Source organism: Chanodichthys erythropterus, chromosome 9 (assembly GCF_024489055.1).
Source record: "Chanodichthys erythropterus isolate Z2021 chromosome 9, ASM2448905v1, whole genome shotgun sequence".
NCBI lineage: Eukaryota > Metazoa > Chordata > Actinopteri > Cypriniformes > Xenocyprididae > Chanodichthys > Chanodichthys erythropterus.
The window spans coordinates 34,025,042-34,037,876 of NC_090229.1; positions in this window are offsets into that span (position 1 = coordinate 34,025,042).

Below are 12,835 nucleotides of genomic sequence, written 5' to 3' on the forward strand. Positions count from 1 at the left end.
CCATGTTTATAGGTTGGTCAATAGAGTGCTTTGACAACATGGACTGAACGTATTGACCTACTGGCACTAAAATGCTTTATTGACAGCCATGTTTTTTATGTCTTACTGGCTGCCAGCCTCAAAATTTACCTCATACAGAAACATGATGGAAACCAGAGCAAGTTAAAAACAATTTATGATGAAAAGGCACAATCCATAAAGTTTATGTAGCATTAGCGTTGCTATAGTAGCTCAGAATAATACAAGAATTTGTTCCAATTCCCAATTCACTAACGTAGGCAGAGGGAAAAAAGAAAGGGAAGACTGATCAATCAGTGGATCGATGGCTTGTTTTGACATTGTACATTAAGACCTAACTAATTGCCAGAGGGATAAATGCTTTTAAAAACACATCCATGATGCTCAATGCAATCAGGATTTTCACAGCATGCAGCAGAATTCTCGAAGGACCAAATGTGTGCGAGTGTGCAAACAACCGCAGCTCTAAACAAACAAGAAGAGATCCACTCTTCTGATGTCATCTTTCCAAACCAAATCTTGCAGTTTTATAATACATACAGTACGTTTTAGACTTATAATAATTACAGTTTTAAACTATAGCATGTCAAGAGGTGTGCTGTTAATTTTCTAAGGCTGCATTTACACTTCAGGTCATGATTCCCAATTCTGATTTGTTGGCTATATCCGATTTTTGATGACCAGCTTACATCTTCTTTTAAAAGTGACACTTGGAGAAACAACCCAAGGTAGACGTACTGACCCAGAAAAGCTTTTGTCGAAAAGGAAGTAAAAACTACACAAAATGATAATACAAGCTTTTGCTTTCCGCACCATCTTTAAAGGTCAGCAAAACTTTGTTCTCCATTGAGCCATTGAAAAGAGACATGTGGTCGTGGTTGGCATCCACCTGAGTTGAATTCTACCTAAGTTGACGTCATTCGCCTCTGCCGCTTTTCCAATTACGTATGGATCGCATTGATGATCTGTCCACTTACATGGTAGATGCAAATGCACGTATCCGATTCATATCAGATTTATTTCCACATATTAATGAGGCCTAAAACCGATCTGAGAATATTGGAATCCATGTGTTTTTTTTCTCGCTTACACGTTCGTGGGTCATATCTGATCTGTTTCACATGGAAGAAAAAAAATCGGAATTGGGTCACTTGAAATATGTAATGTACAGTAAATGCGGCCTAAACAATCAGGGGCCGAATTCACAAAACATTGTACAGCTAAAAGTAGCTCCTAACTTGCTGATTTAGGAGAAACTACTAATAAGAAAATAATGGGCATGTCAGTCCTACTTTTAGGTACGAGTGACCATTTCCATTTCCACACTCCATTCAGACCTCACCAATCGGATGCGCAAGGCAGTTGGACATTGTGGTGTATTAGAGGTAAAAAGTGATATAAATACTGTTCGGTTTCTTGCACAAACTGATCGTTTGGTGTCTTAGGACATCAATGTGTCCTCACGAGCCGCAGGGTTTAATTTGGATTTGTCTGTGCATGTTTTTTTTCCTCTTATAGACGAAGTTCCCATTGACATGCATTATACGACTGACAGACAGCAACGGTTGGAGTTGAAAATCATAATTTGTGTTCTACTGAAGAAACAAAGTCACCTACATCTTGGATGCCCTGGGGGTAAGCAGACAAACATCAAATTTTCATTTTTGGGTGAACTATCCCTTCAAGACTTCTCTCTGTTCCTTAGTAAAAGTTGGTCTCAGCAGCTTTGTGAATAGGTTTTAAGAGAAAACTCTTAGCTAAGAACTTTTACTGCCATTTAGGATTACTAAGATAAAATGTTTTGTGAATATGACTAATATTTTGGCCTACAATACATTGAATACATTTACTGTGATGGAGGGATCCAAGCCTAGAGACCACAAATGATAGAAAACCATTTCAAGGGGTAGTTTAATGAAAAATTTCATCATACTTTTTTTCTTCTGTGGAAAACAAAATAAATGAAAATGTTTGTTTTCTCATTCAGTGGGGTCCAATGAATTTTCACATCCCATTTTATGGACAAAAGCCATACAACCATGTTTAAAAATATGTTCCTTTTTTGAATAAACTAACCCATTGTACAGAACTTTTAACAGAGAGTAATTTCCCATGTATGGTAAGACTCAAAATTTAAAGAGAGACACTTTTTTTTTTATGTCAGGGCCCCTCCTCTTCAGTCTAAATGGATTTTTCCCACCTTAATTCCTCAAGAGATATTAACTTTTAAATGCCACTCCAATACATTATGTGGACAACTGTGAGGTTTTGTGGTCTGTTAAAGAGTAAACACAGATTAATTCTGATGTCAGGGCTTTTTTTCTGGGAAGATCATTTGGGATATTAGCATGTGCTGTCTATTCATCAGATTGACCACATTAGCAGCTGCTTAGTGTCAGCGTGTAGAGAGAAAACAGTCGCTGACAGCAGGCTTTGGGTACTCTGGGTCCATGTGTTTTACCACAGTAGTAAATCTGTGTTTTGGTAATACTGTTTTTAACTATCAAAGCCTACAGAGCGTGTGCTTCGTGTCCATTTTACCTATACTGTAGATTTAAAGGTGCAATATGTAAGAATTTTGCAGTAAAATAGTGTTATATATTTTGTTCACTTGAGTACTTACAATATCCCAAATGTTTGCAACAATTTGTAAATCATGACAAAATTGCAATTTTAACCAAGGCTCCGGGACGTGTGAAGAGTCGCCGGTCAATTGCGTTATTCCCGCATTACCCGGTTTTATTTTGTATAAACCATGGAAACACCAAAGACGCTTTAATATTTACATGTTTTAATAGACAAGGGAACAACTGTTTTGATATATTTATAGACAGAAAACTAATTATTGTTATATAGCTCAACACATTTAGTCTTATTGTTTAAATCTAATTTTCTTCATTTTTTTTTGTGAGTACCATGCTTTACCATGCCTCAGAGAAAAACACTATTTTGTGAAGTTGGTAACATACAGTAGCATAATCAGATGCAGCTTTATTTTTAGTAACAGTAATACAGCATTTTCTCCATCATACAATATGTTTTAAAATTTATTGCATGCCAGCACAACACAAGCCATCCAGCATTTAATATGATATTCTAAAATCGATCTATCGTACTGCAGTGAGTAACAGTGTCTAACAGCAGCTGCTGAACGAACGCACAGAGTAACGTTATAACATCATTTTCAACACACTCAAATGTATCTAATATGATAAACAGAGCTGTGTTACCTCACACTCATGACCGGAAAAGCGGAAGTGGCACCAGCGACTAATAAAAGTTCTGGTGCTCGTGAGGCGTGTGTTGAGCAATCGCTACAGTGGTCTCGTTCAGCTCCCACAACACTCGCTCCTGCTCTGCTTCATGCTACAGTAACGTTAATAATCGCATCCATGAACATGATTTCTTCCCGAATCCTATCCCGATTGTTTTCCACCGGCCGTTGAGGTGAAGACCACATGTCCCAAGATTCCGCTCTCAACCCTCATCATCAAGCTACACCTTTGTTTTAAATAGACCTCTAGCGACCTCTAGCGGAAAGAAAATATTAAAAATTGTACCTTTAGTATAAGTTAGTTTTCAAAACTGCCATCTAGATCCATAAAGGGATAGTTTACCCAAAAATTCTGTCACATAAGTAATGTAGTTTTTAACAACTACACCCACCCCTAAACCTACCCTTAGTGATTTATAGTGCATATACACTTTATGAGCACATGCATTCCCTGGGATCGAACCCACGATCGCATGATCACATGATCGCATATTGTTATATTGCAATAGGCTACTCTGCCAACTGAGCTACGTGAAACCTGAAATACTAAATGACGCAGATAAAAGGGAACAATGCATTAAAATGAAAGTGTCCTGTTGATAGTGTCGATAGGGGCACAACTTTAGGTGCACAACTGGGTGATCATAGAACAAGTAGTAGTACTACTAGTGTTCTGTCAAGCAAGAACAGCCCAATCAGTTTGTCGTAGAACAAAATAACCATCCAATCACTATTCGTTATCGATTAGAGAAGGTGGGATAGGCGGAATCACACTGAATGACACAAATCAGAAGCACTCTCTCGCTCGCTCGGGTGCGCTCTCTCTCTCTTTCCTTGCACGTGATCCACGTTCTCTCAGATCAGTTCTCCTTGTGACTGAATGGTCAAATGCACACACAGTTGTCAAAATGTCCATAGTGTGGAGTATCTCACGTAAATACAGTTGGTTATGGTCTAAGTGGATGTAAACAGGTGGGTGAAAACAGGATAGCCTATGTGTCAGTATATTACATCCATGGATTCGGTCTTAAACGGACAGTAGCCTAATTAAAAATGTGTCTGTCATATATATCATATATGTCATATAATGTGTTTTTTATATAATAATATATTGCCATAATGTGCGTTTTATATATATATATATATATATATATATATATATATATATATATATATATATATATATATATATATATATATATATATATATCATGGTCATATTGCCCACCACTGGTCACCCTAAGTGAGCGGCCATGTAAAGTTGCTACTTTATAGTATAAGTTAGCGGCGCACAGGTTCCCTCGGTTGAAAGCCTATGCATTTTTCCCATAGACTTTTAGAAAATCGCAGAAAATAAGCTCTGTGTTTAAAGCAGAACTAAGTAACTTTTTTTTTACCTTCATAAATAGTTTTCTAAGTCCTTACGATGGTTAATTGACTTGTAGTGGTGTGTTTGAGACATGCACTAACCCCCTCTGGCACGTCTACGCCAGAATACAGCACTTGCAAGTTGAGCTGCATCGACCCGACACAATCTCGCCTCATGTTCACGTTCACGCGAGAGTGACAAAATGCTTTACGGTAATTCAAAAATAATGTATATATTATGACTTTATAAGATAATTTCGAAAATTACCCACCATCGAGATTTCTTGTACTGTATTTGCAAAACTACTGCGCTGGTGAGCGTTGTAGTCATTGTAGTCCAGAGCTGCGCTTGGAGTATTTACGACAGTGTGATTCACTGAAGGAACCTGTAGGGGGAGCTTTGCAAATCTTACTGAGTTCCGCTTTAACAAAGGGTTATGACACTTACACGTTTTGTCTATCAAGATAATCTTTACAAGTTAACACAACATTTATAGATTTTGAAGCCTAAATAAAGTCGTCAGATGTAAAAAGCTAACAGTAGGCTATAAACACCATGGTCGCGGATCAACGTCGTCACCACCAAGCTTCCTCAAACTTTATTTAGAAAACAACTCTATTTAAAAATATGCTTGCTGATTATGATCTGTGCTGTTATTAATACTTATCCACTTTTTCATGAGAAATGCTGTCCAAATGTCCCGTTTTTAATGATGACGTCTAACGTCCCCGCCAAAGGAAGTAGTCCCTTTTAGCAATTTGTTAGCAACCGCAGATTTGAAGACACAGTAAAAGTAAAAAATAAAAAATAAAATCACAAGCAGGTTATAACTGGTGTGTTTTATGTCATAGATCAAAACGTGAAAGTATTTAGAGGCTTTGTTAACCACAAACCTTATTTCAGGCAATTTAGCAAAAACCCATTCAAAAAACCCATAGACTTTACGGCGTTGGAACCGGAAGTCCTAAAATGCTAACTTGCTTCCGGGTTTTGCCTACAAAAACGCGTCATCCCTGAGGCACTCTATATGTTTCAAGTGATAACCCATATTTGAGGTTGATGGATGACATTTGGATTTTCTGCCCTATAGGCTAACTATTGTAACTTCAGGATGAGATTGTTTCATACTAATGTGTGCAGAGTACATTAAAACAACTTTCATTTGTGTCTTTTTATTATAAGGCAAAGGGAATGTTTATTTGAACTTTGTCACTGGTGTTTGCCAAAGTCAAAAGCCAAAGCTCCTTGTTCTACTGCACTTTTGCTTGATTTTGGGAAGTTGTCAGCTCAAGTAAATTGGCAAGCAACAATCTTGACTGCCTTAACTAAAGTAAACAATTCTTCTAATTATCACATATTGTGGACTCTCTGAGGCTGGCCCTCTTCATTCTGATGTGAAAGCTGCCCTCAGTTATATATGAATATTAGTTCAAGAACTTACCCTTCTGACAGTTTTCATCTCTGATATTCTAACAGTGATAAGAATTAAACTTGTATTAACTTGGAAGTACAGTATGCAGACATGTTTTTGTCAGGTGCTGTTGCCATGGTGAATCGTAATGTTGGAGATCCATTGATCGTGGCTTTTCATAGTCGTGGTGCACGTCAACATACTCAGAGTAGACTGAACTAACTCAATTTAGTTGTTCTGAAACCAATAACTCAAGAGTTTTCCATCTCAGAGTAAGTCAACTCAGAGTGAACCTCCTTATTGAAATGGGACCCTAAAGTGCTTAGTTTGTCCTGAAAACACCCTGTGCTGATGGTTAACATAGAGCAGGGGTGTCCAGTCCTGTTCCTGGAGGACCAATGTCCTGCAGAGTTTAGCTCCAACCTGCCCAAACACACTTGCCTGGACATTTGTAGTAATTTCAGTGACCTTGAGTAGTTGGTTTCGGTGTATTTAATAAGGATTTGAGCTAAACTTTGCAAGATAGTGGTCATCCAGGAGGATTGGACACACCTGATTTAGAGTCGTTTGTCAAATCTGTTGAAGCATGTAGTTCCTGTTGACTGAAGAGTTCAAACTGAAGAGTTCATCACGAGTTCATAATCAGGGACAAGATGGTATCCTGGCATGGCTTCATGTGTGATGCTGTGCAGTTTCATCATTAGCACTCCTTGAATTAACTGTCATCAGCTAATTAGTGATGTTTACTAAGACTATTGCTCAAATGAAACGTCTTCCTACTCCATATGAGCCGAATCATACCTGAAATCCTGCTGCTTATTGACAAGTGAGTTTTACTATTACAGATTCATGATTTTGTAAGGTCACTTATTTTCTTAAAAATATTGTTAAAATCTAGTTTGATAATGTTGCTGTGATTTTATTTTGACATTGTGTTGTTTGTAAATCTTGGTATTGAAATCATAGCTTTTACAGAGCTTGTTTCTACCTCTGATTGACTAAAAGCCTGTCTGTCTGTACTTTTTTTTTTTTTTTTGGTGAAAACCAACAGCACATAATAAATAATGGGATCTTATAGCCTGAGATTGTCCTGCACATCCCCTCCTGTATCCGATGTCCATGTTCAATATTGTTCTAAATGTAAAGGATGCAATGTCACCATTTTTCTGTAGATCTTGGTTGGTACCAGGTTTCACTTCCTGTGGTTGACCTCTACCCATCTTCTCGTCTTTACCTCTATATATTTCCCAACGCATACCTTATTTTTACAAGATACACACACACACACACACGCATCATGTATAAACTACATCCCCCCACCCTACCCCCAACCAGCATCTTCACAAATTAATAATTCAGAACACAGAAAATCAGTCAATAATGTTCTTTCATATACAACTAAATAATTCACTCATCCATAGAGGACATCTGCATTTATGCGAGTAAGTGTGTGTGCGCATTATTGGTGAGGCAGGTTTTGTGTTAGGGCAGATCTTTCTATGTATATATCTGTTTATGAAGCTATAATGAATACAGAGTAGCCCATTATAAACACCTGTAGTGGCTCTAAATAGTTTGTTCAGAGAAAAGATCTAACATAATTTGCATTTACCACATAGTTTGATTTCTTTTTATCCAAAGAGATAAGAGTGGCTTAAGTGTCAAATTAATTTTTGGGGCCAATGTACAACGGTAAATTGGGGATGTTGTGAATTTTGAACCCATAACCTAATGTGCTTTATGCACACAGAAATATATCCTTAAAATGCCTAAACCAAACCAAGCACCCATGATCTAAGGCAGTGGTACCTAATTCCGGTATATTATATCTAATATAACCAAATTAGCTTTATTTATGTATATTATATATAACATAACATTGTCAGGGAATTAGGATAAGTAAACACTGTGTAGGGACCCTGTTATTCACAACACAATTCATTTCATGGAGCTCTCTCCTAGTAAACAGATTAACTAAATCAGGTATGTTAGAAAAGGGGGACTTACAAAATGTACACAGTGGGGACCAGACCTGGGGAACCACTGGTCTTCAACCAGTGTGTTTCAGCACACCCGGACTTCACACTAACGTGATTTTCAAGTGATCCTGAAGAGCTTGATTAACTGGTTCAGGTGTGTTTGATTAGGGTTGAAGCTAAACTCTCTAGGACAGTGGGTCTCCAGGAGCAGGGTTGAAGACTTCTGGTCTAGGGCATGTTTACATAGTGCAAAAATGGAAAAGCAGCATAGTGGAATGCAAAAATGCCCCCAACATGTTTTGGTGTAACCAATATCTGTTTGCATTGTTCTCTATTTTATGCCATGTTTTGAATGAACAATGCAGTAGTGCTCCATCTAGTGGGTTTAACTGGATAGGTAAGGGGTGGGCAACTCTGATCCTCGAGATGAACTTTCCTGCAGAGCTTAGCTTCAACCCCAATCAAACACACCTGAACAAGCTTATCAAGGTCTTTAGGATTATTAAGCCCGGAACACACCAAGCCGACCGTTGGGCAGTTTTTGTTCGTCGGCTGACTAAGTTTTCTCAGTGTGTTCCGTATCGTCGGCTGAAGTTGGTCCTCGTCTGGGTTAGGGATTTTCAGCTGATTCGACATGTTGAATCGGCATTGGGCCATCTGATCATTCTGATTGGCTTTTCAGCTACTGCCACCTGCTGGTATGGAAAGGCATTTCTTCTTACACAGGCGCAGAACGGACGTGCTACTTGGCCATCGGGTGTCGAGTGTCGGTTTGGTGTGTCTGGGCAACTTTGGACCCAGATGCTGCCGACGTGAGCCAACCCCGCAGTCTACTTTCATCGCCATACAGTAAGTTCGTTGGCGTCGGCTTGGTGTGTTTCAGGCTATAGAAAGCTACAGGTAGAGCTTGAGCCACAGACATATCAGCCTACAGCCCTAAACTGGTTGCCCACTGAAGAAGGGTTGAGTCTGGTTAGTACCACAATTAGAGGCCTCCAGGGAAAACTAGGTTGCTGCTGAAAGAGGTGTTAGGCCGTGTGTCCACCAAAGCGTTTTTTCAAGCGGCTAGTGTACTTTTCCAATAGTTTTCAATTGGAGCGCCGCCTTTTTTTAAACGGCAGGAGCTTAACGTGGAGCTGAGCGTCTTTTTCATGCTCAAGCGCTGAGAGCTTGGCGTTTTTTACTGGTCACCTCAAGATGAAGAATGTTCAACTTTGAGTAAAACGCTGCGCTCATCACTGTCACTTTTTAGCCAGCGATCCAATCAGACTGGAGGAGGGGCGGGACAAATACAACACCGGCCAACTGTCCCAACATTCTTGCTGTACATCAACAAGCAGAGAACGGAACAAAATGGATGAGAAATTAATATTGCTGGTCTTCGAACATACATCGCAAGTATTCCACATTGTGTCGACATTTTTAGTCTGAAACAAATTACCTGCAAAATCAGTTATAAGTAACAGTGCCATGGATATTCCGTATCATAGCAACAAAGCGTCTCAACTAAAAAAAAATGAAGCGCAGCTGAAGCGCTCTCAAGCGCTCACAGATAGGCGTTTTAACGGCTATAAACACCTATCTGTGAGAGTGCCTAGCGTTTTCAGCTGGCTAAAAACGCTTTGGTGGACACAAGGCCTTAGTGAGGCTAACAGGGTGCTCACTATTACTCCTTTTCCAACAAGGCAGTTTGAGTGCTGTTCAGAGCCAGAGCCTAGTTTCAAATCAGTTCTTTGTCTTTCGACACTCAAAGCACCAGCTCTGAACCAGGAAAAGCGGTTTGTAAGTAGCACCAAAACATTGCTGGTCTAGAAGGAAGAACCGCTTGTGTCAGGGGCTGGGGTTACTGTGACCAACAAGAAACTTGTGACCGCCATTTTTGAAATAGCAGCTAATTGAGCTAATAGCAGCTCGACTGTAATCTCCGTCTATACAAATTATGGTGAGCTGCACAAACGTGTTGGATTCACCATGTTTGGATGCCGATGTAGGTTCACAAAGCCATGAGCATCAATAGTAACGCAACGTCTGCCACTGTTTATAGAAAGCTTGATCGAGATGCATCGGAGTGGCACGGACCGATCGGCGTATGACATTGGGGTGCCGTGGGTCTGCAGGAGCGTTTGTAGAGCATACAACTCCTTTTTGATCACTCTCGTGGTGCTTTGATGTCATGTGCCGATCGGTCTGCAAGAAGCCGATGCATCTCAAACAAATTTGGTGTGTTGTGTAGCGTTGCTGTGAAAGATGAGTCATATACGGTGACTTAAGACCTGGCTCTGTGCTGGCTCTCTAGCCCATGGAAAGACAAACCGGTTCTTAGAAGGCTCGTCAGTTGAACCAACTCCAAACTGGCTCTGAACTAGCACCCGGTTTGTGCCAGTGGAAAAGGGGTATATGTCCTCTGTGTGGGTCCCAGTATGTGATGGGGACACTATACTGTAACAAGCACTGTCCTTCAGAAGAGACTTTTATGACTCTGTGGTCATAAAAAAATCCCATGGCACTTCTTGTAAAGAGTAAGGGTGTAACCCCAGTGTCCTGGCCAAATTCCCTCAACTGGCCTTTATAAATGCCTCATTCATTCATTCATTCATTTATAAACTCTGAAGCTAAACTCTGGAGGAAAGTAGATCTCGAGGGCCAGAGTTGTCCAGCCCTGGAATAGGCTAGCAAAAATTTTAAAATGTAACCAAGCCATCTACTTATACAATGATGTCTTGTGCACCACTGATAAATCGGCCTAATGAAGAGGTCTTCAACCCTGCACCTGGAGACCCATTGTCCTGCAAAGTTTATATCCAACTTGCTTCAGCATACCTCCATGTGATTCTTAAGCAATCCGGAAGAGCTTGATTAGCTGTTTCAGGTGTGCTTGATGAGGGTTAACAATTTTTGCATTCAAACATGGATTCTAGAAAGCCCTAAGAGCCACTGTCTTGACTGTCCACAGTCCATACCTTTCTGTAATTTTCAGGTAACCCCCAAGACCTTGGTCCAGCTGGTCAAGGTGTGTTAGATTAGGGATGGAGCTGAACTCTTCACGACAGTGGGCTTCCTGGACCGGTGGAGGATAGCCCTACCCTAGCACCTTAAGAGAAATAATTTGGGTTGTAACAGAGCAATTTCAAAACAATGTTATATGGCCTTGAAGGTCACTGCAAGAAGGCATGTCTTTCATTGGTCCCTTCACAAAGTAAACTTTATTTGACACAATAGTCCTGCTCCCTCCAGAGTTCCTGTTCAATGGTGTTACCCTTCAGACTGAGCAGGACATGGGGATTCTCACTTCCAATAAGAATTCACCCATAAATTGGGGGCTCATCCAGGATTTGAACCTACAACCTCTTGCACCTAAAGTGAGAAACATGTCCCAGTGCTTCCAAACCCAGTTCCTGGAGGCATACCAACAGTACACATTTTAGACATCTTCTTTATTTGACCCATTCGTTTCAGATCTTGGAGTCTCTACTAACAAGCCGATGAGTGAAATCAGGTGTGTTTGGTTAGGAAGGGGAATAAACCTTGCCCCTACTTTCTGAGAATTCATTTTGGTTGTGACAGACTAAACACGTAAGTGATGGCAGAGACAATATTTGCAGCATTCTTTTTTTTAAGTGCTACACTAGACTAGAAAAATACTTGACTGATAGTGAAAAAAATGGTTATGTTGGCTTAATGCTGTTTTCACTTGTCCTAAAAATAAAGGAATGCATCATCATGGTATTGCTCTGATTTTATGCATGTAGTGGAGCAAATGGAAATAGCCATGTGTGTGATTGTTCTTTGAATGAGAAAGGTATCTTTTGGCAGATAGCTTATACACACACATACATACATACATACATATTATATATATATATATATATATATAAACTATATGCAAGCATGAACAAGTGAGAAAGAAAGACAAAAACAGCTCTCATGAAAAACATTGATAAAGATCTGCACAATGAATGGAGTTACATGAAAGCCAATGAATGGTTTTTAAATTAATAGTCAGGAGAGCATCAGATTGTGTTGACACATGCATGTCAAATGTATTGCCATGGTTAATTAGGGGTCTGATGTGAATACAGCTGTCTTCGAGGGCCAGCTGGGATTGAGTCTTTTGTTTCTGCACTGTGGAAAATGAAGGGATGCTGAAAAGAAAGAGGAAGTGATGGAGCTGAAAAGACGGGAGGTTTCGTTTGGCATGCCGACTGTGGATTAACATTCTTCCGCTGCTTAAGACATGTGTCTCCTGCTCCCACTTGTTCATTCACTCATTTTATTCTTTCCTGTCTGACCATCCACTTGTCCACAGTGTTCCAGGTTCAAAACAAGTTAAGCTTTATGGACAGCATTTTGTACAAACAAGCTAAAATAGCTTTTGCAGTAATGCACGTACAAAGGAAGCATATGGGCGAGGCATTTAGGAGGGTTTAAAAACATAAATGTGAAGTCTGTAATTTTGTTAAAGCACTTACATTAATTCTTCCCCAAAACTATGTGTTAGAGTTGTAAAGCGGTCAGTCATCCTTTTAGCAGTAGTGCTCTTTTCTGCACAGATGAACTTCTGTTGTTGTTATAAATGTAATTGTAGGGGATTTTCACTATTTAAAGTCTAGTTAGTTAAGGTAGAAGAGGCCGTGCTGACCTGTGACTATATTCACAATACAACTTGATCTCAAGCTTTTATAAAATGCTTACCACACAATAAATCTATTAAAGCTGCAGTCCGAATCAATTTTTGAGCAAGTACATAACCAGCCAGTGTTCAAAACTCTCATTACCTTAGCCCG